A 10,452-nucleotide genomic window follows, 5' to 3' on the forward strand; every position below is an offset into this window, starting at 1 on the left:
CGCTGTCACAAATGAGCAGTGTTAAGTGTTATTATAGGAGTTAGGGTTAAACGCAAACACTTTTCACCAAAATAAGCAGGTGACCAGGTGTTGCTGCCAAAAAAAAGGAGCTTTCCACATTTGAGCAGATGACCAGTGTTATTTATGGTTTCAAGTTAATACACAAAGCACCAAGTACACAAATATAGTAATTCCCAAGCGCTTGCATCGTTCCAAGTTGTGTTCCTATAGGCTATAGATATACACGAAGTTATCAAGCATTCTGTATAGTACAAGTATTTTTGGTCACCCGCATGTTCGTTATATACTTATTTTTATCTTACTTTTGGCCTCTCAAGGTATTTAGGTTCAAACTCTCCAGCTGTACCGCAAACGCAACTGCGGATGACCCTTTTTTTGGGTTGTGCGACGCAAATCGGGATGATTTGGGATATTCCGGACTGCATCTGGGTTCGTCGTGTCCTCATCATACATTCGCTCCTTTATTACGAGTGTATTTTGCACCAAATTTAGTGAGTCAATTCACCAAGGAGTCAACATGAAAACACATTTCCGGCCTTTTAATATTCACAATACGATTTAGGCATCAATTAATTGATACGAGTCGAACATTTAAATTTCCCGCCGTCTGCCATAAGTCCTTGTCTGGTCCTGGAGTGAAATCAGGGATCCCCACCTTCCCCAGGGAATGCTCAGACCTCTTCCATATTTCGTAAAAAGAACTTTTCTTTGCCATTTTAATGGTGTGAAAACTGTTTCTTAATAATGGGTATTCTCAGTAATTGGGAAATGGGGATAAATCCCCTACACTCCGCCCTTTACTCTCGATTCACCTCGCCTCATTTTTGATTTCAGTGAGGGGTTCAATTGAAAAAGAAGTAGCAGATGTGCGAATAGACAAAGCGCCCTTACAAGAACCTTCGTCAAAATTCAAGTGAATGGTGAGCTGGTGGAATATCGGGGCACAGTGAAATTAGCACAACAGAAAAAATAATATTCTGCAAATGATAAATCTCAATAAAATTCATGATCAGAACACAATTACGACTCCTTTACAGGATATATATAGACGTAGAAGGTGAATGAAACATCCCTGTCCAGTCGCGCCAGAACAAGGACCATCAAAAGTAATGAAAATGGAGCTTCATGGCAATATTTCATTTAAAGGTTTCGCAAGTTTCAGGGCACCGCACTGATAGAGCCCCCCAACAGATGACAATAGGTCGGGGAAGATTTCATCTCAATTTCTGAGGGGCGGAGAGCTCCCAGGGCCCGGTTACTTACTCCCCTGCCCTCTTGAGCTCGTCCATTATTATAAAATACCAGCAGGATTACCCATAAGCAGACATGCGCAGACTGCCCACGGGGCCCGCGCTTTGGGGGCCCCGCGCTGAGGACTTTACACTAGATATTATGGGGTTTCTTTCTAAAAAACAAAAAAAAAAAAAAATCGCCTGCGGCGCTGAAAAATTTACTTTTGGTGAGCCTGGATTTCTCAAGATTGTGGACCAAAATTTTTAAAAATTTCGCCTGCGGCGCTCTAATTTATTTTGCTCACTTTGGCGTTCAGCTAAAATTAGGATAAGAAAATATCTAGCAAAATTTTCAAAAATTTTGCCTGCGGCACTCTATTTTATTTTGCTCACTTTAGCGTTCAGCGAAAATTAGGATAAGAAAATATCTACGAATTAGGTACGTCAAAAATTAACTTGTGACAAAGCATGAGGCACATATCTACCTACTTTTTGAAAAATTTCGCCTGCGGCGCTGAAAATTTTAAGTTCGATCAGCCCAAACTGGGGGCCCCGCGCCTTTGAAACTGCCCCGGGCCCCGCGGGGGGCTAATCCGGCCCTGAAAATACCTAATTCTTTCCAGATTACATTTTAATCCATTTTCCTCGTCGAATATTATTAATTTTCGTTAGGAACGCAGAAGGGAATATGAAGCAAATTAGGTGTGAGTTCGTGAGAATTTTCGTGGCAGTGCGTACAGAACGACTTCGCTTTGGCGTTCGCGCTTCCCGGTACGCTTGATTCAAACAGGTTATTCTCATAGATGTTGGACGAATCGTGTAGTAAGGCTAAAGATCAAGTCTAGTATTTCCAGCCCATCTCTTTTTATTTGACTTCTTTGTGTTATTTTGGGTTTATACCCTTCAAGTAAAAGTTTTACACGACTTCGCTTCGATCTCTTGGCGTTCGCGCTTCCCGGTACGCTTGATTCAAACAGGTTATTCTCATAGACGTTGGACGAATCGTGTAGCAAGGCTAAAGATCAAGTCTAGTATTTCCAGCCCATCTCTTTTTATTTGACTTCTTTGTGTTATTTTGGGTTTATACCCTTCAAGTAAATTTTGGCAACAAATACAAATTTGACCTTACTACGTCATGAAGGTCCCTTGGAGAATGGTGTCCAACTCTAAAAGGATAACCATATTGGTTGTATTGTTGTTAATAATTACCATCCTTTTGTACATGTTCTAGGAATTTCATTATGTGACTATTTTGGCTCTCTTTTTACACTATTGTTATTGCGATTTTATTCAATTTGCTTGGTTGCAATCGGTACTACCATTTTGTTTGAAGAAAGTTTCATGCTATTTGAGTTCCAATTCCAACCCTTGTCCTTTACCTCCGTCTAAGTATTAGGTGTATTTTCTCTGAGAAAGGCTAACCATAACCACATCAATTAGAAATTTCTTGTTTCTACAGAGTATGCACCCTTCCTTTTGCCCGCTTTAAAAAAAGTTTGTAAAGCACCTTTATATTTATCTAGTGATCTCATAGTGACAAGCTCTTCTACTTCTTCTAATCACTTTCAGTCTGGCCACTGGCGTGGAAATCATACCAAAGCATGAGCGTAAATAGAAAACATTGACCACGGAAAAAAGTATCCTTTGTTTTACCGTAGACAGTCGACCCAAAATTTTTGTGGAGTCTGAAAATAAAACAAACTCCAATGTGGAGAAAAGGGAAGGAAAATCCAACCCCCCTTTAGAGAAGAAAATTTTCTTCTAAGCTCTTGTTTTAATTTCTACTTTAAAAAGTGAGGGTAAGGTGGAGGGGAGCCTTTATTCTCTATTAATGAGGTCGTTATATCCTAATCTTATGTTTTATAGATTTATAGCTATACTCGTTAGGCATTGCTGGAAACCTTGTGTTTTTAGTCACTGAAGTTGTGTGACATAGCACATATTATCGTGTTTATACTTTATACTAAGGTGCAGATTTATTTATGCACTCATTAGAAAAGATAATATTTGATACTGATATTAACCCTTACAAAGGCAAAATATGTTATTGGTTCCCTTATGTAGACGATATTTTGTGTCTTTCCTTTGGTTCTGATACTGAACTAAAACAGAATCAAGTTCTCAATGGAATGTCTGGATAATGGTACCTTGATTAATTTTCTTGGCCTAGCTATTAAATTTATACTAATGTTATGGATATTTATTTTATGAAGGGTTTAAAAGTCCTTAGAACGTGAAAAATCCTTTATTGCAGAGTAATAAACTTAGGTTGGTTACTTACAAAAACAACATTGGAAAATACCTATTTCGCAACACATACCATCCGCCACTTGCTAGAATGTCGCTCTTACATTAATCCATCCCGTCCAGCCTTCCACAAGATCCCTTCACTGGATGATGACCAAGATTCCGTTGAGAACCTATTAGGATTTCTACGTTACACAAATGTCTATCACCTAATATAATATTGAAGTCAGCGCGAATGACCTTGTAGTTAAAGCGCTTTATAATAATAAAAAAAAAAACTCACAAGGACACAAGGAAAAGGGAACTCTAAGGTATTTGTAAAAAATTAATTTATCCGCTCTTAATGAGAGGAGACCTCTTTTAATCGGTACTACCATTTTGTTTGAAGAAAGTTCCATGCTATTTGAGTTCCAATTCCAATAACCCTTGTCCTTTACCTCCGTCTAAGTAGTAGGTGTATTTTCTCTGAGAAAGGCTAATCATAACCACATCAATTAGAAATTTCTTGTTTCTACAGAGTATGCACCCTTCCTTTTGCCCGCTTTAATAAAAAGTTTGTAAAGCACCTTTATTTAAATTTATCTAGTGATCTCATAGTGACAAGTTCTTCTACTTCTAATCACTTTCAGTCTGGCCACTGGCGTGGAAATCATACCAAAGCATGAGCGTAAATAGAAACCATTAACCACGGAAAAAAGTTTCCTTTGTTTTACCGTAGACAGTCGACCCAAAATTTTTGTGGAGTCTGAAAATAAAATAAACTCCAATGTGGAGAAAAGGGAAGGAAAATCTAACCCCTCCTTTAGAAAAGAAAAATTTCTTCTAAGCTCTTGTTTTAATTTCTACTTTAGAAAGTGAGGGTAAGGTGGAGGGGAGCCTTTATTCTCTATTAATGAGGTCGTTATATCCTAATCTTATGTTTTATAGCTATACTCGTAGGCATTGCTGTGGAAACCTTATGTTTTTTAGTCACTGAAGTTGTGTGACATAGCATATATGTATTATCGTGTTTATACTTTATACTAAGGCGCAGATTTATTTATGCACTCATTAGAAAAGATAATATTTGATACTGATATTAATCCTTACAAAGGCAAAATATGTTATTGGTTCCCTTATGTAGACGATATTTTGTGTGTTTCCTTTGGTTCTGATACTGAACTAAAACAGAATCAAGTTCTCAATGGAATGTCTGGATAATGGTACCTTAATTTTCTTGGCCTAGCTATTAACTTTATACTAATGTTATGGATATTTATTTTATGAAGGGTTTAAAAGTCCTTAGAATGTGAAAAATCCTTTATTGAAGAGTAATAAACTTAGAGGTTGGTTACTTACAAAAACAACATTGGAAAATACCAATTTCGCAACACATTAAAAACTCACAAGGACACAAGGAAAAGGGAACTCTAAGGTATTTGTAAAAAATTAATTTATCCGCTCTTAATGAGAGGAGACCTCTTTCACACGGCCTAGATCTACTTTTTCAGCGCTTAGTACAACATTAGTTACTGAATTAATCAAAGGTTGTACACGAGAATTATTACCTAAATAGGTAGGAATAGTAAACTAGACAGTATTCTTTAGCACTGCAAGTTCTCAAGAGAACAAGAAGTGGAAGATGCTTCGAATGTTTGCATACAAGGCCTACGTCTTTCTGTTAAGAGGTGTGCCAAGTCGCTGTACTGGATTGATTTATAGGTTAATCTTTATATTCTTATCCTAGTTTGAAGGTATATATACATGTAATTTTCGGACGCATCTGGTGTTCCTCATCAATACATTCCTCTTATTCCGAGTGTATTTTGACAAATTTAGTGATCAATTCACCAAGGAGGTCAACATGGGCATCTGGTGTTCCTCATCAATACATTCCTCTTATTCCGAGTGTATTTTGACAAATTTAGTGATCAATTCACCAAGGAGGTCAACATGAAAACACATTTGGTCTTTTACATTCAAATACGATTAGGCTCAATTAATTTAACGAGTCGAACATTTAAATTCCGCCGTCTGTCATAGTCTTGTCTGTCTGGAGTGAAATCAGGATCCCCACTTCCCCAGGGAATGCTCAGACTCTTCACATTTCGTAAAAGAAACATTTTCTTTGCCATTTTAATGTTGTGAAAACTGTTCTTAATAATGGTATTTCAGTAATTAGGAAATGGGGATAATCCCCTACTCCGCCTTACTGAATTTCCACCTCGCCTATTTTTGATTTCAGTGGAGGGGTTCAATTGAAAATAAGTAGAGTGATAGAAAAAGCGCCCTTACAAGAACCTTGTCAAAATTCAAGTGAATGGTGAGCTGGTGACTATCGGGGCACAGTAAAATTAGAAAAACAGAAAAAATAAATAATTATGAAATGATAAATCTCAATAAAATTCATAGATCAGAGCAAAAATAATATGACGTAGAAGGTTGAATGAAACATCCTGTCCATGTCGCGCCAGAACAAGGACATCGAAAGTAATGAAAATGAACTTCATGCAAATTTCATTTAAAGGTTTCGCAAGTTTCAGGGCACCGCCACTGATAGAGCCCCCCAACAATGACACTAGGTCGGGGGAAATAGGAAATTTCATCTCATTTCTAAGGGGGCAGGAGAGCTCCCCCAGGTTACTTACTCCCTGCCCTCTTTGAGCTCGTCATTATTTTAAAATACCTAATTCTTTCCAGATTACATTTTAATCCATTTTCCTCGTCGAATATTATTAATTTTCGTTAGGAACGCAGAAGGGAATATGAAGCAAATTAGGTGTGAGTTCGTGAGAATTTTCGTGGCAGTGCGTACAGAACAGTTTTACACGACTTCGCTTCGATCTCTTGGCGTTCGCGCTTCCCGGTACGCTTGATTCAAACAGGTTATTCTCATAGACGTTGGACGAATCGTGTAGCAAGGCTAAAGATCAAGTCTAGTATTTCCAGCCCATCTCTTTTTATTTGACTTCTTTGTGTTATTTTGGGTTTATACCCTTCAAGTAAATTTTGGCAACAAATACAAATTTGACCTTACTACGTCATGAAGGTCCCTTGGAGAATGGTGTCCAACTCTAAAAGGATAACCATATTGGTTGTATTGTTGTTAATAATTACCATCCTTTTGTACATGTTCTAGGAATTTCATTATGTGACTATTTTGGCTCTCTTTTTACACTATTGTTATTGCGATTTTATTCAATTTGCTTGGTTGCAATCGGTACTACCATTTTGTTTGAAGAAAGTTTCATGCTATTTGAGTTCCAATTCCAACCCTTGTCCTTTACCTCCGTCTAAGTATTAGGTGTATTTTCTCTGAGAAAGGCTAACCATAACCACATCAATTAGAAATTTCTTGTTTCTACAGAGTATGCACCCTTCCTTTTGCCCGCTTTAATAAAAAGTTTGTAAAGCACCTTTATTTAAATTTATTTAGTGATCTCATAGTGACAAGTTCTTCTACTTCTTCTAATCACTTTCAGTCTGGCCACTGGCGTGGAAATCATACCAAAGCATGAGCGTAACCGTGGAGCGTAACCGTGGTCAATAGAAACCATTGACCACGGAAAAAAGTTTCCTTTGTTTTACCATAGACAGTCGACCCAAAATTTTTGTGGAGTCTGAAAGTAAAATAAACTCCAATGTGGAGAAAAGGGAAGGAAAACCCAACCCCCCTTTAGAAAAGAAAATTTTCTTCTAAGCTCTTGTTTTAATTTCTACTTTGGAAAGTGAGGGTAAGGTGGAGGGGAGCCTTTATTCTCTATTAATGAGGTCGTTATATCCTAATCTTATGTTTTATAGCTATACTCGTAGGCATTGCTGGAAACCTTATGTTTTTAGTCACTGAAGTTGTGTGATATAGCATATCCTAAATATATACAGCCCCTTGTGTAACTGACTCACTGACTCACTCACTCACTCATACTAATTCTAACCCACTTCTAGACGGGCTGCTCTTCTTAGAACAGACTAAAAACCATCGCACCTCACCACTGAAATTCACAAGTACACACATACCAATAGTACGCTTGCAGGAAGTTACGTAGGTATAGACTATAGAGAGAAGACTAAAGAATATTTTAGACTAGTCAATAAATAATAAAGTCATGTACATAGTATGTGCCAATGCTGTTACCTATGTACAGAATGTAGTATTATAGATAGATATACTGCCAGTGTTGATTCTGAACAATAATAAATATATATAAGTAGGTACTCATATTACTGCAATTGCAAACATATTGTTGCAATGTGCTCCGATTTGAACTCACTTACTTAGAGGTTGTGTCTTATTGGCCAACTAAACAGGTAGTGATATTATCATTGGTCTCTTGTAGACGCAGGAGATCACTTTGATGGCATAGGTATTGTGATTCTGAAATTCAAATGCTGGAATGGTGCCTTCAAATGGTGGGGCACAAACTTTTCTTTTTTCACTTCCCACTCTTTGAAAGCTCGTGATCAAAAAGATCAATTTCAACTCTTTATGAAAAAAGAAGAAGACGACGACGAAGGAAAAAAAAAGTCCGCGAAAGTTCATGTTTCTGAAAAGTTCAACAATATATTTCCAAGTAAAAAGAACTTCTTTTGAAGACCGGACAGGAACGTATACGCGCAGAGATCATCAATCACTTGGTCCTATCATCTTTCTTTCTGAGGTTCTTTTGAAATTCCAAAATTTCGAGGCACCTGGCGCCCCAAAGCAACTTGAAGAACCAGTTAGACTAAAAACCATCGCACCTCACCACTGAAATTCACAAGTACACACATACCAATAGTTCGCTTGCAGGAAACGTAGGTATACATATAGAAAGAAGACTAAAGAATATTTTAGACTAGTCAATAAATAATAAAGTCATGTAGATACATAGTATGTGCCGTTGCTGTTACCTATGTACAGAATGTAGTATTATAGATAGATATACTGCCAGTGTTGATTCTGAACAATAAATATATATAAGTAGGTACTCATATTACTGCAATTGCAAACATATTGTTGCCATGTGCTCCGATTTGAACTCACTTGCTTAGAGCTTGTGTCTTATTGGCCAACTAAACAGGTAGTGATATTATCATTGGTCTCTTGTAAACGCAGAAGATCACTTTGATGGCATAGGTATTGCGATTCTGAAAGTCAAATGCTGGAATGATGCCTTCAAATGGTAGGGCACAAACTTTCTTTTTTCACTTCCCACTCTTTGAAAGCTCGTGATCAAAAAGATCAAAATGATCAATTTCAACTCTTTATGAAAAAAGAAGAAGACAACGAAGGAAAAAAAAATGTCCGCGAAAGTTCATGTTTCTGAAAAGTTCAACAATATATTTCCAAGTAAAAACTTCTTTTGAAGACCAGACAGGAACGTATACGCGCAGAAATCATCAATCACCTGGTCCTATCATCTTTCTTTCTGAGGTTCTTTTGAAATTCCAAAATTTCGAGGCACCTGGCGCCCCAAAGCAACTTGAAGAACCAGTTCCAGTTTTCTTCTTCACGCGAGTCTATTTTGTTTAAATGTTTGCTTCTTCATTTGTAGTTTTCATTCCTCTGTTCATTTGTTTCATCCAATTGTTTGTTCAATTCATTGTCATGTTCATTTATGGTTTCGAAGAAGAAGACAACGAAGGAAAAAAAAATGTCCGCGAAAGTTCATGTTTCTGAAAAGTTCAACAATATATTTCCAAGTAAAAACTTCTTTTGAAGACCAGACAGGAACGTATACGCGCAGAAATCATCAATCACCTGGTCCTATCATCTTTCTTTCTGAGGTTCTTTTGAAATTCCAAAATTTCGAGGCACCTGGCGCCCCAAAGCAACTTGAAGAACCAGTTCCAGTTTTCTTCTTCACGCGAGTCTATTTTGTTTAAATGTTTGCTTCTTCATTTGTAGTTTTCATTCCTCTGTTCATTTGTTTCATCCAATTGTTTGTCCAATTCATTGTCATGTTCATTTATGGTTTCGTCTTGCATAGGTTGACGTAGGGTGTGGTAATATTTTCGTAGAAGATGAAATGCTTCGTTACAGTTTGATCACAAACACCAAGAAGTTTGGGTAGTTGAAATGAGAGGCTCTTTCTTCATAGACATTCAGGGATACCTTGGAAAAAATAAATAACCTATCTTCAACAAAAAATAAATAACCTATGAGCTAAGTCGAAAATGAAATTTAGTAAAAAAAAAAAAAAAAAAAGGAAAAACATGAAATGCTCGGTTACAGTTTGATTACAAACACGAAGTTTGGGTAGTTGAAATGAGAGGCTCTTTCTTCATAGACATTCAGGGATACCTTGGACAAGTAGATTCTTTTTATAAATGTATGCACAGCAAAAGTGAAAAATATTGGACATAAAATTGTCAGGAAATAAAATATAAATTTGTACCTAACTAGTATAGGAGCAGTTGACCAAAATATCTTCAACAAAAATACCTATGAGCTATGTCGAAAATGAAATTTTGTAAAAAAAAGAAAAAGACAACCAAAAATCATTAAACTGAAATAACTTTGACGGTCCTAAATCATTTCAAAGATATAAATCTACCGTACAAAAAAATACCTCGTAAAACTAAATCCCCCTAAAAAAACGACCTACTCCTATTCAAATTACCTTGATCTCAGACTCTCGAATGATTTAGGAGGAACAATACTTAATATATGGTCCAAATTCAAAGCAATTGTAAAAGTAAGTACCTACCGAAATAGTATATTACTAAAACATACTGGATTGATATAAAAAGTCAACCTGAACAAAATATGTCTTCATTTTGATTTTATTAAACGAATAAAAAGTAAGAAGAAAAAATATTATTAGTTGACACTTAAAAATAATAATAATAAAAAGCAAAACTCATAATGAAACAAGTATAAAATGCATGTAGCAATAAATAAGTGAGAAATAAAGAATGTTACCTCTACATAATAGTGTGTGGTTCATCAGAAAGGTGAACTATAAAATTAATTGATTCGATAGATTGTAAT

The 10,452-nt window shown here is 36.5% G+C and overlaps 1 long non-coding RNA gene across 1 annotated transcript in view; it reads right to left on the reverse strand.

Moving 5' to 3' along the window:
- The window catches only part of LOC113471864, a 10,448-nt gene extending 6,676 nt beyond the window's left edge, over positions 1 to 3,772 (reverse strand). The window contains exon 1 of the long non-coding RNA XR_003394402.1: positions 3,710 to 3,772. This is a non-coding gene — a long non-coding RNA (uncharacterized LOC113471864). The remainder of the gene's footprint in view (positions 1 to 3,709) is intronic.
- Positions 3,773 to 10,452: the final 6,680 nt, after the last annotated feature.

Source organism: Diaphorina citri, unplaced genomic scaffold (assembly GCF_000475195.1).
Source record: "Diaphorina citri unplaced genomic scaffold, Diaci psyllid genome assembly version 1.1 scaffold3169, whole genome shotgun sequence".
In the NCBI taxonomy this organism is placed as follows: domain Eukaryota; kingdom Metazoa; phylum Arthropoda; class Insecta; order Hemiptera; family Psyllidae; genus Diaphorina; species Diaphorina citri.